Source organism: Hesperophylax consimilis, chromosome 3 (assembly GCF_061612785.1).
Source record: "Hesperophylax consimilis isolate HC1 chromosome 3, BYU_Hcon_1.0, whole genome shotgun sequence".
NCBI lineage: Eukaryota > Metazoa > Arthropoda > Insecta > Trichoptera > Limnephilidae > Hesperophylax > Hesperophylax consimilis.
The window spans coordinates 3,281,773-3,308,179 of NC_142838.1; the positions used below are offsets into that span (position 1 = coordinate 3,281,773).

The following is a 26,407-nucleotide window of genomic DNA, read 5'->3' on the forward strand; positions in this document are numbered from 1 at the left end:
ATATCGCGTCTGTCTACAATTGGTATAAAATAATCACCAAACAAACATGTGCCATTCCATTTTAGTTGCATAATCTTCAAATGAAAACCTGAATTATCGAAACTTCAAAACGGGGTTCGCCGAATAAAAAAGCCGATATGAAAGTTGCAGCGATCACCGACTGACACGAAGCGCATTTATCAAACTAGAGCTGGCGAGATATTTGCACAATTCTTATTGAGAAGAATTCGTATCGTATTTTATTGACAACAAACCCACACTCGAGTATTTTTTAATTAAAATATACTGCTTTATGTTCTTCTGGCAATTTACAAATGATTTTTATTGACTATGTCAATAATAGTGGGTAGCTAGTTCCAAGTCTAACTCCTACTTCTTGTGCATTAATGTAATCGTTGGTCGTAATAGGGTAATGACTTCCTTTGATTAACTTATAAATTTGTTTCAGGGTCAAAGTGTGTATTTGTATATTCCGTCCATAATTATACCATTAATATTTATTTATCTATCAAGTTAGATAGTTAGTCCGAAGGTCCATGTGAAAACGGGCACATTTTTTTACAACTCATTGAATTTTAGCCATCAATGAATACGTCTTCATTGTAGAAAATGGTAATAAAAGCACAGTTGTATTATTAATTAAGACACCTGTGGCTGACTCTACAGACGGAGTTCAGAACAATTGTATCGCGCTTCCACGTAACCTGTTTTGAAGCTTTTACCTACGCCTTAAAAGCATCGTTTTGTCTTCAGTTTACGAGCCTGTTGATATTTGTATTTATATTCCGACAACCTCTGAGAGAAGTGCTATTCTACAATAATATACGTCCTGAGTCGTGAATGTATTGGTTATGCACAATGAGGATGTCTGTATGTGCGAAAGCAACTGCGTATGCTAGCACCGAAGGTTTTAGTACCCACTGGAAAATTATTATGCCGCTGTGGTCTTCCCAAACATGTTTACGACTGAGATGTCGAAGACGGATGCTCGGTGTTTGCTCAAAAATATTGGGCGGACCTCACGCACGTGCGACTTTTGACTTTTGAATGCTAAACATCTCTATTTCTATCCCCATTAGCTGGTGATAGACTTAATCCTCAATAATCAATTAGCGGGTTTACTGTTCAGCGCACTAAAAATAAACACAGTTGCCAGTTGCGTCATCAAAGTCTGTGTTCTCAGAAAACCACTCCTTGTTTAAAAGGAATCTCGAACAGCGTAAAAAAAACAAAGTCTCATCCATAATTCTTTATCTCATCTCACAGATGTTTCTTCTAATGAATTTATTGCTCGCGCATTTTTTTTTCGATCAACTTTAAATTGGCCAATTATTATCCGCAATAATCTGTCTTTAACGTGGCGTGGCCCACTGGCCCTGGAGATAAACACAGCCTCCAATCATCGCTCCGGCCATCTCTCTCTGTTTACATTTCCCAGAGCGCAGAAACGTCGACGCAAAACAAATTTTCATAAACTACGTGACAGGAATACTTCATTGAGGCAGTAAGTCGTAGAAACAATGTGTAATTCGACTTTTTGTTATTAGTTGGTATACATTATAGTAAGAATATTTATCACAGAGGCTGCAAATATTTCGCCAACCGTTCGTCATAGTGTTGTGAGTACTTGCTACCAAATTTTCCCAACGTTTGGGCACACTTTATATAATACGTTTATCTCTTTTATTGTGTCAGCTAGTTTTAAGAGGAAACGAGAAGAGTAATATTATATTTGACTAGCTTTTTAAACATATTTCAGTCTAAAACTAATAATCATAATTTACACAAGATTCAAATCCCACATGTTACCTTTGAAACGTTATATATTCTTATCAATGTTCAAATAAGTTAACCCACTGTAGTCGGGCGCTTCAAACAATAGACTCTAGCCTATAGCGGGTGTTTTTCGCGAATAGCGCAAAAATATATCGCTTCAGCTAAATGTTCACCAGAATGGGCAGACAAATTATCGGCGAATATTTCCTCATGACTTTCGTTATTATCTGAAGACATTTTTGAAGGGTAAAAGAAAATATCAATTAAATAAATTCCACTAAAAAACACGTCTGTTTTGTAACTCTGTATATCATAACTAAAGCACGTGTATATTAGCGCCACTCTATCTTCACAAGTAACGAGTGCCGGGAAAAGTCATTCGGGAAATGATTATTGTAATAACATCCTCGGGATTATCTCATAAGAGAGGTCCAATGAATTTATAACACGTCATAAGAATATACTCATATTCCCAGTACAACTAACAAAAAATCTTTGAAATTTAACACGATAAAATTGCCTAATTATTGCAAGAGTATGTGTGTACATAAAAGAAACAACAGCTTATCTTTTTTTTGTTTTATGTGTGTGTAGTTTGTAATGTCTTCAAGCGTTTAGATTAAATAGTCACGGGAAATAATAATAATAATTTTCCTTCCTCGCCTTTGAAGTGGAGCCGGCGTAAAGGGTATTTTTACCCGTCCCGCCGATAAGCACCAGTCGGCCGCGCGGGTAAAAATACCGTTCCCGCTCATAGTGTGTTAAGAGTGACTGTGCTAGGGAATCTGTTTTGGGTTTGTAGTCTATGTATTATAGTGTATGTCGGAAGACAACGAGCATAATGTACATGTATGCAATCAAGTTTAACAAACAACTTAATTAACTGCCGATATTTGGTGTCAGGACCCCGCTTTAGTTCCTCTGGTTATGCAATGGCTGCTCTTTGCTTTAATCTCTGCACGCGAATGTATTGCGTTTGCGTGGCAAAGAGGATTTCACGGTGGCCGCTCTCGGGTCTCTAGCTCGGGCTATCGACCGCCCTCAGACCCGGCTTCGGCAGCCTCATAATATATCTCGGATTGTGTAAGTTCTAATATGAAAAAGGCTTTGATGTTATATCACGTTTGAAAGACAAGTGGAAATTTAAATCGATATGCGCACATACTCAGCTTGGAGAAGTTTGCTACTTTCGACATGCACGACAAAATATTTCAAATAATTATTAGCTAACTGAAGGTATTACTTATAAAACGTGCATTAGACATTTGATTGCCTTGAAATGTCGATAACCCTTGTATTTGTAACACATTATGTTTAAGGAGCGAATCTGGAAGCCGGAGAACAGAACAATAAGTTTTTTCCGCAACTGAAATCAAAATTTCGACTCCACTGCTAGAATTTAAAAAAAAAGTAAATTTCATAATTTATTTATCTAATATCCACGTTATAAATATACCATAAAAAATAAGTGCATGTCACAATCAGCAAGCATTATCAAATACTAGAAATAATAATTTAAAAAAAAATTACAATTAACTGTAGCCTTTGATCATAAAATGACCACAGAAAGTATAAAATTAACACAAGCGCTAGAAGGAGATACAAGCACAATATAATAGACTTATAATATTGATTGAAAATATATGATAGTATGCCCTCTTATACCTACCTTCCGTGCAGTTAATTAGATACGCCACATCATTAGTACCTTCATGCAATCTAGGTACAAGCGAGTATTTGTTACATTTAAACAGGATTTTGGAACGAGTAGCTCTCATAGGTATAATAAATCCAAATACAGGTCATTGCTTTTAACCTTGATTATTATCAAACATTTTCCTGTAAAATTTTAATACATCTCTGCATACCATAGTAATACGGCGACCAACCACGATTTTGGTAAAAAAAATTAAATCCACGCGGGTAGATCGAGCGTATTCACTGAATACGTAATAATCAACAGATTAAATGTATGCGCATACTTTACCCAACGTGTTATTAAATCATGGAGTCCTTTCATTTCAATTATGTTTGGGTTTTATCCATCCGCTAAATCAGATATTCACGGTTGATTGCGCTGTATTGTATCATGATTCGAAGATTAAGTATTACTTAATACCATTTTAATAATAATAAAAACTTACAAAAGACTTAATACTGGTCTTCCTCGGCCAGCTGACGCTACCAGAGGTGTGTGACCCTTAAGCTAATCCTTTCCTAAGTGTTGGATAATTAATCGCTGTGTGCAGTGGTAAGTGATGCACGCGTATATATTATAATGATTCATCACCGGTGATATTTAATACTCGCCATTCGCTAGCGCCATGTTGCTACACACAATATTTAGAAGGCGCGCGGCGTGGTACTCGATTACATGGAAGTTGTCGTGGTTGAGTAAAATATTATCAACACTTACATTATTGTAGGATAGTTTTTTTTTAAAATTAGTATTAGTACTGACGCAGACCAGTGAAAAACATGGTATAGTCTGAATTCTTAACACGTCAGTTCTATTTTTGAAAAATAAAAATATATAAATTTTCTGTTAAAATATTATATTATTGGTGGCACTTTATCTCTTTTCTGAATTCTTGACATACTCCATTCCAATTTTGAAAATGACACTTAAATTGTAAACAAATCTGGGTTCATTAAACCACTGTTACGATTCCCAATAGACAGCCGAAATTAGTAATTTTACCTCAGCACAGGTTCTCCTAGTGAGGTGTTCACAAAACACTACTACTAATCTATTTACGAGAATAGAAATAAGTAAGTCGTTTTAAAAACGTCTCTATGCATACCGATTAACCGGATTAGCCAATTTGCCCGTAACATTATCGATACATTCGGACTGAGAACAGATAACATTGATTTTCCAAATAATGTGACAGCATCAGATGCCACGTGTCAATTAGTTTCTCTTATTTACAAACGATTAGAAAAGTGCAACACCCGTTCACAGTTGATGTCGGCAACTCGTATACATAGACTGGCGATGATAATTTCTCCTTCATTTATTTTAAACCTCTTTAAAACCCGGATTAAAAATCCCTTTCTTCGGCCCTTTCTTATACAACTTCGTCGCGAGGTCGCAAAAAGCATTACATTACTTTATCATAAACGGAGCTACGAACGGGAGTATTGAAATGACTAAATAAAATTATTAAATATTTTTCTGGAGCGTTGTTTGAATTTTTTTGTAATTTAAACCATTATAGTTATCGACACTTTCCCCACAGTGCCAGTGGTCGCAACTCGCAACCGCCGACAAACCGCAATATTTCGCACTCGACGTGTGATACTCGCTTCGGGGCTGTGAGGTCCTTCTCTTTGGCTGAGTGGTCCTTTTGAGGGACTGCTAAGTTCCCTCTTGCTCCATTGGACACCGAGCTCTAGAGGAAAGGGTTCTCCGTGCTCCTCCCAGCCTCTCCCCGTCCCTCTGCGGCCGGTTAGAAGCTTTATTTATGCTTGCGTTGATTTATCGCACTTCTTTTTTTGCAGCGGCCTACGTGAGGATCGCCGAAATCTTCTTAGTAGGATATTTATGTCGTTGAAAGAGGATATCAAGATGTGAGCTTGTTTAAGGGACGATTTTTTGAGAGATTTACAACATTCTGTTTCGTTAAATCCTCGACAACGTCGATGAAAGCGTGACCGAGCTTTTCAAAAATGTATCCATAATCATGTATACCCTCGAAGTTTCCCTTATCTACAGATACAGATGTCGGTGAATATAACTTATATTTTATTATTGCTAAATTATTACTACACTGTGTTTATGTTATATTATGATGTACTTGCTACTAACCTAATATACAATACTTCCGCCGTGGGTGAAACCACAGTATTCTTCTTGAGAATCTCATGGATTTTGCTGTGTTTTTACTTATGACGATTTTATTTAAACCATTCGATCACTTCAGCACAAGTTCTCCTGGTGAGGTGTTCACAAAACACTACTAATGACCCATACTGTTACTGATTGGTAATATTTTTTGTGTGTGTACGTGAATAGAAATTAATAAATAAATCAATTATTATATTTTAACAGATCTTGCACCTGTATAGTGCTATAATTTTCTATGCTGTCTTTTATGTACTTAATTGTAATGAAAAGTCAGTCTTTAAGCGACTGGTGCATTTATGCGCCTCGTTTAACTGCGGCGATGATCGACTTTGCGGAGGTTAATAACTTGAAACTCCTTCGAGTGATTTCGCAGCATCCCCGTCTAGTCACCCCGCAATCATACAAAGAGCAAATGCAAATGGAGCAAGAAGGCATTCTACGACAAAGCCCCGGCGTGCACTTAAAGCCACAGCTGCGGTTTCTTGTGCCGACGAGGTGTAGCAGTACAGTACAGTACAGTACAGTACAGTACAGTACAGTACAGTACAGTACAGTACAGTACAGTACAGTACAGTACAGTACAGTACAGTAGACATGGGCAGATTCATTCACAATAATGAATCAATTCAGTCTTATTCACCTGGTCAAGTGAACTAATTCATTAAATTCATTCATTTAATTCCTTCATTCGACACTTCATTTTGGTTTTGTACCTAGATTGCTCACATTTAGGAAACTTAAAGAAAACAATAATGAACCATTTTTTCGCATTCACATAAATGTGTTCGTTTTGAAAATTTTTTTTAAAATAAACACACAAAAAATATCAAATATAGGGATTTATTATGTACATTGCAGAAGTACATTTATAACTTTACTTAGAAAACCTGTATTTGTAAGCTTTACACTTTATAGCACAGAGTTCTTAAAGCGAGGAGAGCTTTGGAGTAACTTAAGTAAAAAAAAGATATGTCGTTCCACAAAATAAACATGTTACAAACTTTTTAATAAATATGTTATTTTACAAACAAAAATTAAAAGTAATTTTACAAGTCACTAATAAAATCGTTAAAATGGGTGCCGCAAAGGAAACGGAAGGCGCAGGGCGCTGGACCTGGAGAGGAATAGTCGGATGTTTATTTTTTAACTGCCATTTCTAAATTGTGGAGCAATGCATCCCTCCATCTACTTCAGAAAAGTAACACCAAAGTTCGATCCTTTTTCTGGAATACATCTTGGCTATTCAATATGTTGCTTTTTCCTATAAAAAACGAAGGTAAAACATCATTAAACGATACCAAAAATAAAAAGTTCCACTCGATTTTTCTTTTTCTGCATAGAAAATTTTTGCTGGCAAACTGAATCCCAGAATAAAAATTATTATTATCTTTCTTCGTAAAACTATCTATATATTTACTACAAAAAGTAGGTACGTAGTATAACCTTTACATAAAAAATATATTATTTTAGGGGCAATGAGATACGTTCTTAAAGCAATTATAAGAACTATATTATTGCTATCCCACTTTTGTTTAACCGATCGGTTCACCTGGAATAAGCTTCAACCAAATATATATTATATTCATTTATTTTAATGTTTGCAGGTACTTACCTCAATGGTAATTTTAAATCCATGCGCCAAATAAAAACTGATTGAACGTCTGAAATTGAGTGGCATACAATTCAGTACAAAAATACAGAAATCAAAACAAATTACTTGTTATCATCACCCACAATTCGACAGTCAACCGATCTCGTTTTACGTCTACAAGTAGGCAGGTACATAAAAAACATACTTATAAGAACAATAACGTAAATATGGTTTTGTTTCTAAGCGTATTGCATTATTTTCTCAAGTGGAAAGGAGAAGAATACAGGAGATACTTTCGCTTTTTTACTAGAATTCAGATTCCGAAGTAGAAAGTTTTCACCTGACTAGGTACTAAATCGAAGGTTTAGCCACGCGGGAACTAACGACGAACCGATTGACAGCTGACATAGCGCAATGAATTAGGAACTTCTGACTAGTAAGTGTGTTGTGTCTATCTGCGACATTAATGAATTGCGTTCTTGCAGACGGTGCGGACGGACCTGTAACTAGTAAGGAAAGGGACTCGATTACGAATAGGGAATTGGGAACTCTGTCTCGAGTGTCACTGTCTCTGTCCTGTTTCACTTATTCCCTGAGATCGACCGCTTGTCCGGACAGACTCGGTACATGGGACATAGGATTTGTGTCACGACGCGTGACGTCACAACTGAAAACGGAATAAATTCGTTAATTCCTTGACTGGGGACTCGATGAAAAGAGTCTTTTGGATTACGGCGCGGGACGCGGGATACTAGATACGCGATTTAGTGCGACAGGGCACAGTACATATAAACTTCGTAATAAACTACCGTAATAATATTTAATTAAATTTCTATGAAACACTATAATATTTAAATCATTTAAAGTGCACATCATTATTAATTATTACCTTATTATCATGAAATAATTTAATTGTAAAATGTTTAGAAAAAAATGCCAACGATAAGGAATTAAGATTCAATTCCTTTTGAAAATGAGAATAAGATCGATTGTGTTACAAGATTGAATTAATTCATGGAATTAATTCAATCAATTTTGCCCACCTCTACAGTACAGTACAGCCCGGAGTGCGATTCTCTTCGGACCGGCTCTCATTGTGTGCGGCGTTAATGCTGATGCTGATGCTGATGAACCGACACCTACTTGGCGCTGGAACTACTCGATCCCAGTTTCTAACGGCACATTTATTATAATGAGGATGACGTAGGCAGCAGAAGCAGAATATTATTTTATAGAGTTGTTTTTCTGATTAAGATATCCTTATTAATTAAAAATGGTGTCAAAAGTATCTTTCTGTTCTGTGAACTCATCAATATGCTAATTGTGAATGTTTTAACTATTTTTTTTCTTTTTTATATTACAGGTAAACTTCATGAAAAATATTGATGCTGATGACTAAAAACATTTCGGGTAATTGACGGCGCTTCTGACTGTTATCAACAAAGTAAGTGTTTTATTTTTCATCTTACATAAACAAAAATGATCTTTAACAATGCAGTTGTCAGTGGAGTTTTACATTATGATTACTCTAAGACAGCTACGATAGGTAGGTACGAGTAGTTCCCGCAGATTCAGGCTAGCGATGTGTAGGTTCAGCCGGATTGAGTCCTTGAGCCCGAGTCCTTTGCGGGAAGCGGGTCCTACTCCCACTCCTTTTCGTAATCAACCACTCCCAGAGAACTCGGTCTGGGACTCGGACCCGAATGCCTCCAATCAACGACTCCCAGAGAACCCGGACCCGAGAATGCCTCTAAGGACTTGGACTCGGACCCGAATGCCTCTAATCAACAATTCCCAGAAAACTCGGACTCGGGGTCTCGAACCCGAATGCCTCCCTCCACCACCGGCCTCGCGAGTCCTGCAGTGAGTGGTAAGTTCTGGTGGTGAAGACATCTTCTGTTTACCTGCTTTACAGTAAGTGGATGTTTTGTTTATTGTTTAATATCTAGTACTTATTGGAGTTATTTGGGGTTATGAGTTGCTTTTCTAAACCGATGAGCTAATTAGTTAAATAATAATATCGACTGACATTATTTTAAAGTTTTATTTTTTGTGTTATTAAAAATACAAATTTCAGTGGTGTCTGTCTGTGTATCCGTAACTCTGGTTCAATGAACTCTAGAATATGGATTTGCTTTGATTTTAAAAATTGGAACTGATTGTCAACTGGTATTGGAAAGATTCAGACAAGCGATAAATCAGGTACCAAGATTATTTTATTCAATAATTGTTTATTTAAAATGGCTATCTTTTGTTAAAATTTTTTAGCTATGTCGTAATAGTGTTCATTCGAAAGGCAAATTTCTGGCAAATGTTTATTTTTAATGATCCTGAGACATATATATGTATATATTTGTGAAACCAAAAGGAAAAATATACAAATCAAATATATAATATACACAAATCCTACAATAATATATTGAACAAAGTGAGTATGTATTGTAAAAGTAAAAAAAAATGGACTGGAATAAATAGATATTAAAACATGTTGTTAATTGTTAAAATTTTAATAGTTCAATGCTGTACCTAACTACTTCCTGACTTTGTTTTTAAAACATCTCGCCTTTACTGAGTTTCATTTGATAGAGGCTTCGACCAAGTACCTTTATCTATATCGATGGACAGAGATTATGAAAACGACAAATTCTCAACGACAACCGAAATTTATGTTACTATATTTGATTTATTACTGCTTACGCGTGTGCTAAAATGATCATCTGGAACTTGGAACCTAATACTACATCCGTTACGGCCTCGCATTAGCCGTAGCCCAATCAGCTGGAACACGACAAGACACGAATGGATTTCGTTGAACTTCGCCAAAATGTAAACTGCACAACTCGCGACTCGGGTGCGATGGGTGACGGGATTGACTCCGTGTTCTCGTGTGGGTCCGAGTTCTTGTGCGGGTCCTTGTCCTGCTACGGGTCCGAGTTCTTTCGCGGGTTCTATCCGAGTCCGAGTGCCGAGTCCTTGGCCGGACCCGTGCGTCCCGGTAGTCGCCCAGTACCCAGTCCGCACACAAGAACTCGGACCCGGGACCCACTCCAAGAACTCGAGTTCTTTTAAAAGGAAGCAGTCCTCGGATGCCTCCGGAAAAATGCAGGACTCACCCACCTCTAATTCAGGCCGCAAAGCTCTTTACTTCACTAAGTAATGGTGGTCGTTTTGGCGTAAACTCCGCCGCTTACAGCCGCTCATCGTCTTAGATTTTACGGGTTTTTCCTATCAGAGTCGGGAAAGTTCCGGAACTTTTGATAGTTTAATCCATAATTAAAATGAAGATATCGGAAGCGTTGCGCCGCCATTCTAACGATGTCCAAAGGAAAAGGAATAAGAGAATTTGAAATGTAAAAATATTAACGTCAGAATATATAAGTCGTACTTCTTCCTCAGTAGGATCACCTTTATAAACACATGTCCATTAACGTATAACACACGATATTATTATAGATAATAATTCAGTGGAACAGTAATCACAACTGAAATTATATAGAACCCATGCAGACGAATAGTATTATGCTAACCTTAATCATTATGTTTATTAAGGCATGTTAATATCGTCTTCTTGTAATATAGGTATTCCGTGCAGTTGAACACATCTACAATTTCTTCGAAAGTATTGCTAATTGCATGCAATCTAGGTACAAACGTCTCAGTCATTTAAGTACTCGCTATATTTTTTGCAATTAAAATTTCTAGTTGGTATTCTTAAGGTGATTAGATGCAGTAAATCAGGGCTGTCTATAATTCCATTAATAATTTATAAAATAAAAGTCCCATCTTGAGAGTTTTTATAATTTTAATTATTTTTCCTCTAAATAGTTTTTTCTAATATTAGTTTCTATTGGGAGTTTATAGTTAATATCTCTTAGAAATTTAAGCTGATTTTTTTAATGGATACTGAGTAGATTTTAAAGTGAGGGGACCAGATAGAAGAATTATATAATTAGTAAAGTTACAAAGTATGATGCACGAATTATTTATTTAATTGTATTTAATATTCCACGTAAAACTTGAGTTTGTGGCCACCAGCTTTTCAACTGACCACCCACAAAAAATGGGTGAAATTTTGTCAATAAAAACTTTCATTGCATAAAGATTTTTAAGGCCAGTAGTTTCAATGCGTGGATTTTACGTGGGACATCATTTGATTGTTAATTTCTTTTGAATTTTTTATACGTTTCCGCCTCGTTTTACAACCGAATCCATTTGTATGCAAGTGGTTCATGATTGTATTCCACCCATCCGGCCATGGCTGTGTGTACTGTGTTAACCTTCGAGTGTTTTGTTATTGCTTCGCCCGCGCAGAGCCGGAGCCGCTGGTCCGCGCTAGTCCTACCTGGTGCCGCGCCGCGGTGGTGTTATTGTTGGAAAATTAAAAATGCCGTTCCGTCTGTAGCGGGAATAGTTTGACTGACACTTCGGCGTCAAGTTAATTGGTATCAAATGTCAAAACAAAGTGTAGCGCACGGAAATTTTTATTATATTTGTTGCGATGGCGTATCCGATGCTTTTGTTATTCAATAACAGGTGTGCCGCTATGAAATCAACGGTATCTGCTTCTCAGTGTTGAGGTGAGAATCAAATAATTGTGATGTAAGAAATTCACAGTTAATGCTACTACACAATAATCATATTTTACCTTTAGAAATCGGAATTCTTATTCTTGTAACGAAAAATATTTTTATGTTCCAAAGCTATCGTTAATTTAAAAACATAGTGTATCTATTCACCTAAATCCTATTATTAGTACTAATTACAATTACAACAAACATAAAAACCCACCCTAATGTTGCTTTAAACTATTTTTTGGTCGTACTTTGATATCGTTTTAAACCTGTGATAGAACACGCTTTAAGCGCGCTATAGTCTCGTCCTATTTCAGCATATCGCTCGCCATACATTCCCATTGGGATTTTATGGGGAGCGATATGCTGAAATAGGCGAAGCCATGATGCGTATAGCGTAATCTGTCAGCCCCCTTAAGGCGAAGCTTATTGCGAAATCACTATTTTGATTAATCTTTATAACGAATTGGTGTACATTATATAATACCAAAAAATATGCTTTAGATAAATTCAAGTTTTTCCTATAGTTTCCCTTGAGTAGAATACAAAAAATAAATGGCTCAATAAAAAATATAAATTTAAACTACAAATTTTTTTTTCAATAGAAATGTATGAAGGCGTAAAGGAAACAATTTTAAAAAATACAGTATTATAGCTAAGATTATCTTTGACATTTTCCCTTGATTAACTTTTTTCCTTTCTTATAAAACTATTTGCAAAATAATAAAAACCACTTTTGTGCTTGAAATCAATGTTTCTAGACTCCGTTTCTCAAGCGATTTTAATAATGCCTATTACCCACATTCGTGTCAATATAAATCATACCAAGAAAATTTACATTTTCGGCTTGTAGCTTCCTCTTAAAGTCTTTACTCGAATATAATAAAATTCTGATAAATTACATATCGACTGCGTTTTAGTATTACCCTTCATGTCGCATTTTTTGAGAATGTTACTTTTCGGTGGTTTCATATAGAAAACTCTTCAAAGTATAATTTGGTAAGGTAATTTTTGCTGATTTGGGCATTTTCAATACTATAAACAAAATGTATGATTACGTTTTTTTAGGTTACTTCTAGAAAACTATAGATGAAATTGCTCAATCCTCAAATCTCTCATAATTATAAATATAACTGCTATATTTTGTACATCATTTTTTTAATATACTTGGTATCCGAGAGTAAAGTGCACAAACTTTAGGAGGTGATTCTACATGATGGTAAAAGTAAAAAAGAAGAATAACTTTTTTCTAAATTCAATTGTTTTTTTTCCGTGGAAGAATATTTATTTTCTCATATGTAAAAATAATTCTACTTTTGTACCTCAAAACTACCTTAAAACGTTGGAATTTCGAAAATAGCTTTTATAATAATTATCTTTTTTACTTGTGACAGACATCTAGAATCTAGAATAACCTGCCGAGGTTAATGCACTTTACCCCGGACACCTTTGTTAACTCTTTCATACAAACTTCAAAATTTTCGTTAGTTTTGCGAATTTGTATATATTAGTTTTTATCGTCTCCTGTAAATTTTTTAGCTTGTGGCTTGAAGGGTTTTACCAAACCAAAGTCGATATATTTACGCAAAAAGCACGTGTTTAAACCACACCATTGATATGTTAGTATTCTATGTTTTATCCCTTATTGATTGTCGCGAATAAATGCCCAAAAATGTTTTCCATCGTAAATGGGTATTGTTCGCAATCATGAGACAAATGTAACCAATCAATGTGTTGTGTTCTGTTATGCTTTGGTCTGTCAAATAATCAAATTTGTTAACGCCATCCCGACAGAGCGTTGTGTCATTTCAGTGGCATTAATTATTATTGCCGTTGCATTTGAACGTTTTCATTTCGAACCGCTTTTGATGAAAATTCATTGGACAGTGAAAATTAATTTTTCACCATAACACGATGTCACGCAGTCTTAACTAGCTGACAATACTGAATAGTTTATTGTATATGAATGACAAATAGCAGCAGACAATGTGTACACAAACTAATTGAAACAGAATAAATGAATTTTGAGGCTGGTTGTTTTTTTGGTTTAGAATTATTACAGTAAATAAAATCGATGTTCTTTCAAATGAAAACATGAATCAGGTCAGTATGATTATCGTCAAAGCCTTTACACACCTTTGTCGCTGTAGTATATCTAGTACACGTAGGTACGTTTGCATGGAGTTAATCAGGTAGAGGTTAAATCCTTTATCATGCATATTTTTGATTTGCATACAACCGGCAACAATCTCTTTGTAATTTTGAAGTGCACAGTGAGAGATCGCGACACAATCTCACATTCTATTTTTCTCGGCAGTTTATTGGTAGCTGATATGTACCTGTAGCTGTAGTGCTGAAATTTACACAGCTTTTGTAGTGAAAGGATTGCTAATACAAGGCACCAATGACTTGTCATAGAATGAAGGCCAACCTATCGAATGATATCAAATTTAATTTTAAATTATATCTTGTAATAATATTTATAATTATGTACCTACTATTGCATAGGTTTTATATTTAGAGACAACATTTGTCCTTCAATTCATAACATTACCATTACGTAATACACAAATCAGTACTTCTCAAAGTAAGAAGCCGTAAGCACTTTGGGAGGCGCGGGTATTACATGTATTATTTTTATTTTAAATAACCCAATGTTATTTAACATTTAGTTATTATTCTTGAAAATATGACCGCCGTGCATAAGAAGTTAGATAAACAGCTCCCCTTTAACGAATTAGTCCTGCGTTATTTTGTATAAAGCGGAAGCATTGGTAAACAAAATTCCCCTTTCTTATAAGGAAGAAAATGAAGCGATCTAACATACTTTTTAACTAGTCTATGTATGTTTTATTAGAGAAAACATTAGTAAGCATCTAATAGCTAAATACCAACGATTAGGCAATCTGGCAGTTTTCCAAACAGATAATTAGCAGCCAGATAAGTAATTTCGGCAAAATAATATTTAAAAAGGTATAATGAGTGACTGGTAAGCCTAACAAATGACTTAGTTCACGGAAATCCCCTTTTGTAATTTGTCTGCCGCTGTCAGGGCTCGTTATCCCGGAGTCGCACGACACGATTAATTCACGAGAACATGGAAACGGGCTCCTCTTTAAATAAACAAAAAGCGTTTTCCCTATCCTGTTATTCAATTGTTTTCCGTGAAAGTGTTACCAATTCGGGACGCTAATGTTTTTTATAATTATATTCCATTGAACCGCGAAAAGTGGAAAAGAGCTTTGGACCTTTTCCCCGTATTAAGGTTTTAGTAGGTAAGTTTATATTTGCATTACTTTAAATACATTATAACTGTGATTGATTTCGCTTAGTATTCGTAGGTTCCACTATTTGCTTACGCTAACAGATACATTTGAACGTATCTTTCTTTCTCACCGACGAGGCGTGCAACATAAAGATAAATTACGACAGGGCACTCAGTAGCAGGACTTTCAAATCATCCCGCTCAGTAAAATATTTGTTTAAATGTTACTAGTTACCACAGAGCTCTTTGTGACGGGACTACTCCATGATTTGATATAAAATGTTTTTTCTTCCGTGTTAATTGTGAAAAATTACATCTAATTGAAACCCTCTTGAAGTCCTGTTCTATTATAGTTGGGACTAGGGAATGCAATCCCGGTATACCGGGATCCCGAAATACCGAGATCCCGCAGACATTTTGCGGGACTAATCTCGGTCGAAAATTTTGCGGGATCCCGCTGGACTGGCGGGATTACAGAGAAGCGCAGCATTGTCACTTCAAGACGAACTCGAACTTACTTTGATTAGTATGAAGAGTTCGAGACCAACAGCCCATCAACAACCTAGATCTGGCAATATGAGCAACCTTGAGGTTTTGATAAAGAAGGAAATGAATTACTTCGAGTCCGGTGGATTAAAAGGCACATACCTTCAATTCACTTACAATGCGCTAATCACTATTGTGCCAACCAGCGTGGAAGCTGAAGGAGCTTTTTCAGCCGCTGGCTACCTTGTGTCCAATATCAGAAGCCGTTTATCAGATTCAATATCAGACACAATTAATACTTTAACTTTTTTACGAAGCTATTTCCAAAATAATGTTTAATTAAACTTATGATGATCATTGTACAAGAATATTGTTTATCGTGTTGGCAATCCGGGCGTTTATTTTATGTTCATTTGTGTACATAGATTTCTTTTACCCACCTCACTAGACAAAGTCTGTTCCGAGGCAAGTGTGTTATGTAAATTTATGTCTTATCTTATTCTTTGCCAATTTATGATTTAAACTTTACCTATGTCTAACTAAAGGTATACCTATTAATAAATCATTTAAAATGTCCCAAAGAACTTGTTTTATTATAGGTGTAAATTTAAAACTCTAAAAACAAGGTTGGTAGATCGAGGTATTAGGTCTTTATTATACGATTGATTAGATATCTAAGTCCACTCTGCTGGATCCCGCAAATACCTGGATCCAGCGGGACTAAGATTATTCAGTCCCGCAAATACCTGGATTGACATTTTCTTGCGGGATTGCATTCCCTAGTTGGGACGAAATGACGGACTGTTGACAAAATATCTTTGAACACCGAGGATGATGTCACTTTGAAGACGAGCACGGATCGCTTTACGAGAGCGGACAGCATCGACATGATTGTCTCTGCTTAAAGCGGAACAAAGTCAAAAACATGGCCCTGAATTATGCTCGGTTTGACATTTCAGAAAACAGTTTTTTTTTTCCGGTGAGCCCGTGTATGTCGGTTCAACTCTCATTCTACCACGAGGACACCGCAACCCGTAACAAATCAGGTCTGGCAAAATGTAAATGTAACTCGAGTTCTGATTCGTAGTCCGAGTTAACGCACGACTAATTTTGACCTCTCGCGGATTGTGTTTGTTTGATGCCTTTAAATGACCTCAATGCGGTCGGGCCTTGAGTTTCGACGTTCACGTATAACACACGACTGTTATCACATTTGAATACCGATCGTACGTGGACATTCTATCCATATCCTCACAGTCCAATTGAATTAAACGTATCAATTGCCTCGTACTAACAATAATATACACCGCTATTGTTCTTTGTTCTCTCACGTGGATTAACTCTGCTTGTATTGGCACTTTCATTCACGATGAAATTATTTCCAGACGAGTGTATTTTGTATAATTGAGGTGAATGTTCACTCATTAAGAGTATCGATTCTTTGTAATTTCACTCTAATCCCACACGGGTAAATAATCATACCAAACCTAGTTCTCTTCAGACTCTCACGCGCTCTCCCACGTGTAGGTATAACTTGTAGGACACGTGAACTACACACTCGCCCACGTGCGGGCTTGTGAATGGGCCAGTGAGGGGGCGACGGTCGAGGGTATCTAGTACAGAAGCACGAGTTATTAACTAAATCCACACCGGGCACATAATTATGATTACATCCTGCGGTAAGTAGCAATAATTACTAAATGCCTTAACACGATCATGATCATACACAACACACTCGAACATTATTACATTATTAGTGTACAAACATTCCTCGGACGATACACGGGAAGGCATTTACGAAAGTTAAGTAAACTTCCTGACCAGAAATTGATAAATTACGTTCCAGTTAACTTAAGTTTAAATTAACTTTCTAGTATTCTGATGATAATTTGTAAGGTTTGATCACGAAATTTCATTCTCGAATTCGTGAAACCGTATTGAATGTCATCACGAAAATGGCCATGATAGCAATTTATAGAAACCTTCCGATCTAAAGGTAGTAACTCCTCAGCCAAGTTTAGGTATGCTTTTCTATATTTTCTGATTTCGTAAATTCTTTATAAATTCGGTAATAAAACCTTCAAATTGTTTCGTACATATATAAATGGGGTTAAATCACAAATGCAAAATTAAAAGAGATCAGTTGTTTATTCTGCATAAATCTATCCTGCTAATTTCCTTCCTTTGTCCTTGACGAGTCGACAAGTGTCACTTTCCACGCACTGGACCGTCGCGCGTCGTTCGTATCGAATGCGTCCTTTTCTCATTTAGCGATTCAATTTGATCGCGGGCCGCGTTTGAAGGCTTTCCATTTCCGCTCCACTCGTGGCCAATCGTGCGTGAAAGCCTAGGAAAACGTATCCACCACTTCTTGGTTGTAAAAAGCTGACTGGCGTTCCCGCTACCGCCCCGCACGCAAGAAGTGAAGAGACATTTCTGAAAAGGAACCCTTTCTTGAATGACAGCCAGAAACTCGCAGTAAATGTAGCGTGTTTTCGAAAACGAAATACCTACACACTACTGAATCGCCGGGATTGAATTGGGCTTTATTCGTGTTAATTACTTCGCAAAAGGCTGAATAAGCTTTTCAAATTAATGTTTGTAGTTTCATTTATTTGGGATAGGTACCTGAGCTTTCTGTTATTAAGAATAATATGATTGGTCCCAGTCTAAGGTAAATGTTCCGAGATTTCAGCCAAATAAAAACCTATATTTTTCTTAAAGTATATGTATCTGTGAATAAATAACAAAGTTCAAATCCTTATTTAAAAGGAAAATCTTCGTTCTATTAAATTACGTAATAAAGTATTTTATTTTTTGCACAATTACTCAAAATTGAATTTTGGGTATATTTTTATTTTGTTTTCATTATTGACGGTTTATCCAAAAAATCCGAAAACCCTTTCAAATCCTGCAATGTCTGAAGGTATATCCCATTTTAGTTTTTTTAATCGATGTGAATAGCCGTTATTTTTGGTGTATCGTGGTTAAAATTGAATCCAACTTTTTTTGTTTTACATCTTTTCAATTTATCACGTACGATACTTACCATTATTTCTTACTCGCACTCTTTTCTTGCTCTCTCCTTGCTCTTTCCAACTGGGAATGTATTAAAACAGACAGTATATCTTTTGTAACCGGCATATTTGGGACATTAATTATTTTTTCGTTTCCCCCGCTTATCCCATGTATATAAAATACAACAAGGGCTTACCTTCAGAACATTACAAAACAAACGGACTTATTTTTAAACATAAATACCAACCATCCCCGAGTATTGTAGAGCTGCAAATTTTCTGTGGGTGTTAGTTAATGGAGGATAAAGTAGACATTTCTAATATATTCACTTCATTGGTTAATAATATACAATGATTTCATTTTCAACATTTATTATTGCAAGCCTAAACCAACACAAATACATTTCTCTCGATTAAACAGCTCGTACCAATGTTTAGATTACTTTAACGTTTAGAAATATTTTTTAAATGCATTAGTTTGTGTTTGTTTTGGTACATACTTGTGCTCCGTATGTGTTTCATTGTGAAACGTTGGTGTGGAGTTTTATGGTGTAACATATTTTAGTCTATATAAATATTTCATTGTTACTTATCCATAGATTGAAGCTGGTAGCTAGTGAGATTGGTAGCCGTGAGATCGAACCGTATATCAGTATTGAAAGTGGCACACCTTGACAACATTTTTCCCGCCGAGTTGGGCGACCACTTCTCCGACATTTTGTGTTGCATTTGCACTTCACACGTTTTAATGTCGAGCACGAGAAAACAACGCGTTGCTAAATACTAACGTGAAAAAGCTCCCTGACAAGCAAGTGTCAAGTGCGCGAACTGGGCTCGTGAAACAGAACAGACGGCAGCTTTTTAAAAGCCGGAGATAGATAGGTACTCCCTTTCTCCAGTAACAATGTAAAATTCATGATGAGATGTACCGAGTACCAAAAACCGAGTCAGAGAAACAGAAAAACAGAGCAATTCGTCATAATGCGGATTTCTATATCAACTTAGAGGTTTATTTTTTTCTCTAGAAGGTGGAACTTTTTAAAATTTCTGTGATAATATCATTTCATCGATAATTAAAGGTTTTCGTCACAATTTATTTAGTTTCACAATGAATGTGTTACTTGGCTTAAAAATATGATTTCTTCAATGATACTCGCAAGTGTTTTTTCTTCTATGTATTAGATTGCAGATGACCTAGAGCAGAACGTGTTGATGATTGAATAAATTGCATAGGTCATTAAAAGCACGTCCTATCAGTATTAGCAAATGTGTTTTTTTCAAGAATTATTTTATCTAAAGTATCTTTTAATGTTAACATTTTAAAGTTTGAAATGTGAAGGCTTTAGTGAAGATGCATCTCCTGAATGAGGTTACCGACTAGTACCTGTGGTATCACAGTTAACATTATGCATACAGCCACAGCCTCACAATGCAACTCTGATGCTTATATCGCACGTGATCTTCTCGGGAAATCTCCGCTCTCGGCACTTAACCTTTTACTGTTGAAGTTATATGTTGCTGGTAATGTTATTTAGTTTCCTCAAGACGAGCTAAATTTTTAACTAAGAGATGAGTATTTGCGCTTTTTATCTTTAAGTACGTAAGCTACTCGACACGCTCGTTTTTGCTAAAAGTTTGTGGGTTTTGAACTTATTATAAGTAAATGTTGATGCGGATCTAACATGAATAATACTTGTACGTTTGCATGTTGTACTTCTTCGGGTCATTTCAGTTTTCCTGGGGGTGGTTAAATTCGATTGCTTACGATGGTGAAAGATAAACTTCGCGTGAAAACAATTTTTAAACAGAATGTTATTATTCGTTTTCACAGCGTAAAAAATATATGTCACGCTCAAAAATTAATCTCTGGTAAGGGTGGGGGGGGGGGTGTTAAAACAACACAGCCCTTAGTGGCCGGGGAACTCGGCACAACATTGGCACCACGTCACCAACTTTTTCCATAAGAATTTTCTCCTTTTTCCCCCACTCCATTCTCGCTTAGCAGTTTTGTCTCGTAAACAATTCTTTCAGTAGCACGCTCATCACAGATGACGGTACTTGCCCCTGCCTCTGTCAACCCTCTACAACAAATACTTCAAGCGTTTTCCTTACCTTCGATATTTCACCGTTTTAAGTTGTGATAGTTTTTCCTCGGTTACGTTTGTATCATTAAAGACACTATTATTTGCCTTATTAAAATATGTATGTATTTGTCTATCTTCCTAAGTAGTTATTTTCTTATTTTACAACATTTAAGTAACAAGCATGGTATATACTCTATACTTTCAGAATGGAAGATACTCTTAGGAAGGGTTTTTTTGAAATTTGAAGAATTGTTCAAATTCTATGAAACAATCTATCATAGGAATGGGTTGATTTACAGAATTAGAACAATTCATCAAATTTCACAGTTAATTTGCAGGTTCTGTAAAAGTCCTATTCTAGTAGTTCTGTTATTATATCATTATATGCCAGTTGCTTCACAGATCTGAAATTATAACAGCACTTGAATATAACGTTCACAGAACTTGAAAATTAACTTTGAAATTTGAAGAATTGTTCGAATTCTGTAAATCAACCCATTCCTAGGATAGGTTGTTTCATAGAATTTGAACAATTCTTCAAATTTCAACAAACATTTGCGAGTTCTGTGAATGTCCTATTTAAGTGATGTTTTTATATCATTATAGGCCAGTTAATTGACAGAACTGAAATAATAACAGAACTTGAAAAGTAACATTGAAATTTGCAAAATTTTTCAAATCCTCTGAATGAATCCTCTGTCGCCCTGGTGAAAGACCACCATTCCGAATTGAAACGTTGCTTTAAATGGCTTTAGCCGTGTATAGTGTAATCTGAATAGGTACTTCCTCTGTCCCATTCCCCTCCCCACTACCTTCCCAATACTCCTATTGGTGATACTGTAGCCTTACTGGCTCCAGACGGTTGAGAGCAGTTGGGATGAAAATAAATAGTATCTACATTACAAAACAAACATTCCTGGGTAACGGATAACCTGTAAATATAGTTCAGATGGCAGTGAATAGAGCTTGCGTGGAAGTCCGCAAGATGGAGCCAGTGGCCAGTAGTCGCCAGGGCCAGTGCGAGGGCTTTCAGAGAATCTCACCGTGCCAGATTCCAATTAGCCAGCTTCTAGCTAGGTAGACTATCGAGTCACCTAAATAATACACGGAGTATTAATAAATCCCTGATTAATCTAAAATAACCAATTATTTATAAAACTCCTTCCACGACGAGTTGGAGAACTGTTTGTGCGAACTTAACAGCTAGCCAATTGAATACACTACACCTGGGTGGGACCCAAACGCGATATCAACTCAGCCACCGACCGGTCATTGTCATATTACACTATACATTTATTAAAAAAATCATTTGATCGCAATAAAAAATTCACATTTTTCTTCAGCAAACAAACATAACATATTATGTTTGCAATCGTCATCCGGCGAGTGAAATTGATTACATCCAGTGATCTTAACAAAGGTCACGATTAAAAATATGTCCGATATCCGTGCATTAGGCCGACCTGGCTTTACATTGTCCCAACAAACCCAAACTAGTGGCTAATAAGCCAGGCCATTTATCATCCCACCCATAACCCACTCCTGTCACACTCGCTGCTGGTGCCCGTTCCGTGGCCCCAAACAGGGCATTACTGTTCAACAATTCAAAGACACTGAACTGAAAAGCACATTGCACGTGCTTTTCTTGTTCAAAACAATCTAAAAGCGATTACTTACTTTTTGATTACCGCATCCACACCTGAAACTCGATCACAAGGTACAAATCAAAGTCACTTAGTCGCAATCATTTTTCATGTTCTGCGACAATTTTCAAGGGTTGTATTGGAACCAGAACCTTTTCATACGTGAGTTACTTTTTGATGGTGTTTATTTTAGCTCATCATCGGAGAGTGTATTTTTAAATTAGGAACATAACCCCGACCCACGAAGATCGCCATCTCCCGCGCATTATTAGATTTTGATTGACAACTGGAGAATAATCGATTGACATCTAGAAAACATGTACTTACAGGTGTGTCCATTGATTTCTCGTTATCTGTCTCATAATAGATATAAAATCCGTTTGACGTCATCCTTATTGACCCCTCATTAACTGAAGTCAACTGTCTTTATTTTCTGGTGAATTAACATTCGAGGCAAGATTTTTAATAATTTTAAAGTGTATTCCGAGCAAGAGTCCAAATACTCTCTGCTATCCAGAGCCAGTGGGACTATTTTATTCCAATTTGAATATGTTGTGAGGCTGATGGAAGAAGGGGAGGCGGACGTGATGAGGAAGAGAAAGGTTGAGAGTATCTGGCTATTCAGATTTGGTCACTAACATGCCTTAAGCCATTTCAAGCAACGGTTCAATTCTGAATGATCGTCCTTCACCGTGGGGATATTTAGAGTAATTTATCTGTTCAATCATAGTTCCTACTTCTTTCACTTTTTAAAAGTTGAGTCGTTTTAACTTCTTGTACTTCGTAATACTATATTCAGCATCATTTTAACATTTCCTAAATAAGTATTTTTTCGGCGATCGTTTTTTTGATAATTTTTCATGCGATTTTTTGTTTCGAGTAATGCTTGAAATAACATTTTTTCTGTGAAAAGAATTCTCCATTTCACTAATCCGTAATAAATTGTGATTTTAGTGCCAGTTTCTAGGAACCGAATATAGTTCGTTATTTCAAATCAATCGTAATCATCTCTTTCAGGCAATAAACACCGAAAGCTGCGAACTGGCGGCATGCAAATGTAGCGATAATTCTTTCAGACAGCTCAAATAAACACCAGCATAATAATTGTTATTGTTTTCGTGTGGTTCCGATTACACTTTAAGCACACAAACTGTTAAATTCAAAATCGTCTATTTATATGGCATGTTTGTTAAACACAAAATAAGCTTTGCGATTTTGGTTACTGGCTTTCAATTTCAGGTTTTACGTAATAAGTTTAATAATAGGTACGTTTATTTTAATAGTTATTTCTTTGGGTAGATGTCCTACATTGTTTGATTTATATTGCCAGCGTTTTTTAAACCTCCTTGAGGTTAACTTTCACAAAGACGAAAAAGTATTCTTTCAAAGCTCTGTAGCTCTTGAGGAAAATGTTATCTTTTAAAGCTCTGTAATTCTTGTTGAAATTGTAAACTTTGTAAGTTCAAAAAAATTTCTTTAAATTATTTTATCCCTTCATTCTTTTACACTATTGTCCCAAATGATCGGCTACAAATATAATTTTGTATGCTTCAAAATGAGCCATGAAAAGATTTACTCTTGCACACATATTCTCTAATAAATTCCATCGTAATTATTCGGTCCTAAAATATTAAAAGACATTCTCTGTTACGGTTTTTTCTTCGTTATAATACACTGTACCTACCTAGAATTTAGTGCTCTCATCGTTAGGTTTGATAAATCACATTCGCAAATTAGTTATGAACACGTTTCCTCCGCTTCATACGGCTCACGAGAATCGGGTAGCCTTAACTGTAGCTATAATACTTGGTCGATGGCAATACCGCATAATATTTACGTTCACGATTCCGATACATGCTTTTATTACGACATTGATTCCGATCACCTATGGGCTTCTCTTAGTGGTTCTCCTAGTTCCTAAGTGTCCAATGCAAAATGGCCCACTCACGGAGAGACGTGTTACTCCGGCAGACCTTGGCTCTAGGCTTCAGGAAACACGATCACATTATTGTTTATTATTTTGCATTAAGAATTACATTTAATTTAAGTGGTTTTTTTGCCATCGAACAATTGGTATTTTTTAAAGTTTAGTCTTACCAATCTTGGAACAGATAATGTTCTTCTGAAACAATGAAAGATGTTATTAGATGGTAAGGGTTAAGATTGCCATGATGATAGCTAACACCGATAGGTAACACACAGAGGAGAGGACACCAGAAGAATAAATATATGGAAAGGCGAGCTTTCTAGATTTTTCCTAGACTTTTCTAGGTCCGGTCAACCATTTTCAGCTCCATCAGTCATTTTCATCGTGAGTTATGAAGCTTTGAAATATCATTTTAACTGCCCAAAATATGACAAAACGGCTCAACGTTTGCTCGTTTCATTATTTCAGCGTCGAAGATATTCTCAGTATCACCCTGGTGTAAGACTGCAGAATTGAAACGTTGCTTAAAATAGCTTTAGCCGTGTTTAGTGACCAGATCTGAATAGCCAGGTGCTTCCCCGCCTTCCTCTTCCTTATCTCCTTTCCCTTCCCTCTACTTTAGTTCCCTCTACTGGCTCCAAACGGTTGGGACTTACTTGGGTAATCACTATCTTGGGTAATATGTTGAATAATCAAAAATGGTGTTGTTATTAGGCGAAGCTTGGTATTAACTATCGGTAATTGAAATTAAAACGCAGGTTTCGTGTAAATAATGTTAGTACTACGAAATTAACTCATGTTTTTCTTTGCCGCACGCGGTAAGATATTATGTATGATCTTACATAAACAGAAACGAGATATTTTGGTCCAAAAAAGTTTTAATCGCTTGTGACGCCGACTGCAAACAACTTTCAAATTTACTTCACCTAGTTCTAATCGGAGCAGACATCAAATTTCAAGTTTGCGCGATTTAGAGCCCGATACGATCTGATCTTGTGTGTAATAATCTCTGCTGCAACCTAACACTGTGTATATTCCGAGCGTTGTTATAATATCTGAAACTCAAAAACCAATCAGAAGTTAAGTATGTCAATAATAAACGTGCATCGTATGGTAATATTTATTGCTAAATGTCTCGATCGTGTCTGAAGTAAAATGCTGCCTCATCTCTAAAAACCTTTCTGGGTTCTGGGTCACTTTCACCTCTCGCTGCTCATCTTCTGCACGTTCTTATGACTGCTTTACACCATCATTTTTTTCATCAAGTTTGTCTATTCCTAGCGATTTAATCTAGCAGACATTATTTGATAGATGTTATCTCTCATTGTTTTACATAACTATATTATGTGAAAACGTTGCATTTTTATTTAGTTTCATATTCAAAATATTGATAAAAAATACTACAATATGTATTTCTTACTGATTGTGAATTTGTATTACTGTTAGGTATTGTGAATTTTGCGTGTATTATTGGTGATTTGACATTTTGTTTTTATTTATTCACGCCATGAAGGCTTTTAATGTTTAAGGTAAACTGATCAGGAGTACAATAATGAGTGTATATTACATAGCATAATAGGCTTAGTATTAACAATATTAGCAGGTACTATACTAGTTGTCATTGAGAGTTTTTATACATTCAAGGAATAGTTTTTCAGTAAATAATAATGAGTACAAGAAAGGATATAAGATACCTCATATATTATACAAATATCGTATCGATCAAGATAGGTCAGGCGGGCAATTTTACTAAGCCATAGGTATTTATAAAAATCATTATGATAAAGATTCAAGCGACGAACGGGCATTGAACGGGTGAGCAAGAACATCGATTGGATAACGACCAAGCACGTGACACAAATTTGACAAATGGCAAGTAACGCAAATGACAGCAGATCCTTTCATGATTGTGATCTGTAGTTGTGGTTCAAGGTGTTGCCAATTTTTGACGATTTAGTACCGTCTCTAGTAACTAGCTATCTGTATGAAATCGTAATTAAGAAAATAATGATCGTGTAAAGCGAAGATTCTTCACGTATGGTAATCTCAACATGGAGATCGGCTTGAAAAGTATCCTGTAAAGCTTGCATTAATTCTTACGTTTTTTGGCGACTTCAACGCTATAGAACTAGCTGCAAAACACGCGGCACTTTGTAAAACATACAAATCTTACACCTTTGTATCATTTCACACCAGA

The 26,407-nt window shown here is 36.1% G+C and overlaps 1 protein-coding gene across 3 annotated transcripts in view; it reads left to right on the top strand.

Moving 5' to 3' along the window:
* The window catches only part of Sema1b (Semaphorin 1b), a 262,804-nt gene that overhangs the window by 166,435 nt on the left and 69,962 nt on the right, over nt 1-26,407 (top strand). The window contains exon 1 of one of the 3 annotated variants that reach the window (XM_089647341.1): nt 8,286-8,661. The exons of the other annotated variants lie outside the window; for them this stretch is intronic. The gene's annotated coding sequence lies outside the window, so the exon portion shown is untranslated. Of the gene's footprint in view, nt 1-8,285; nt 8,662-26,407 lie in introns of those variants that run through there. 3 annotated transcript variants of the gene reach the window in all.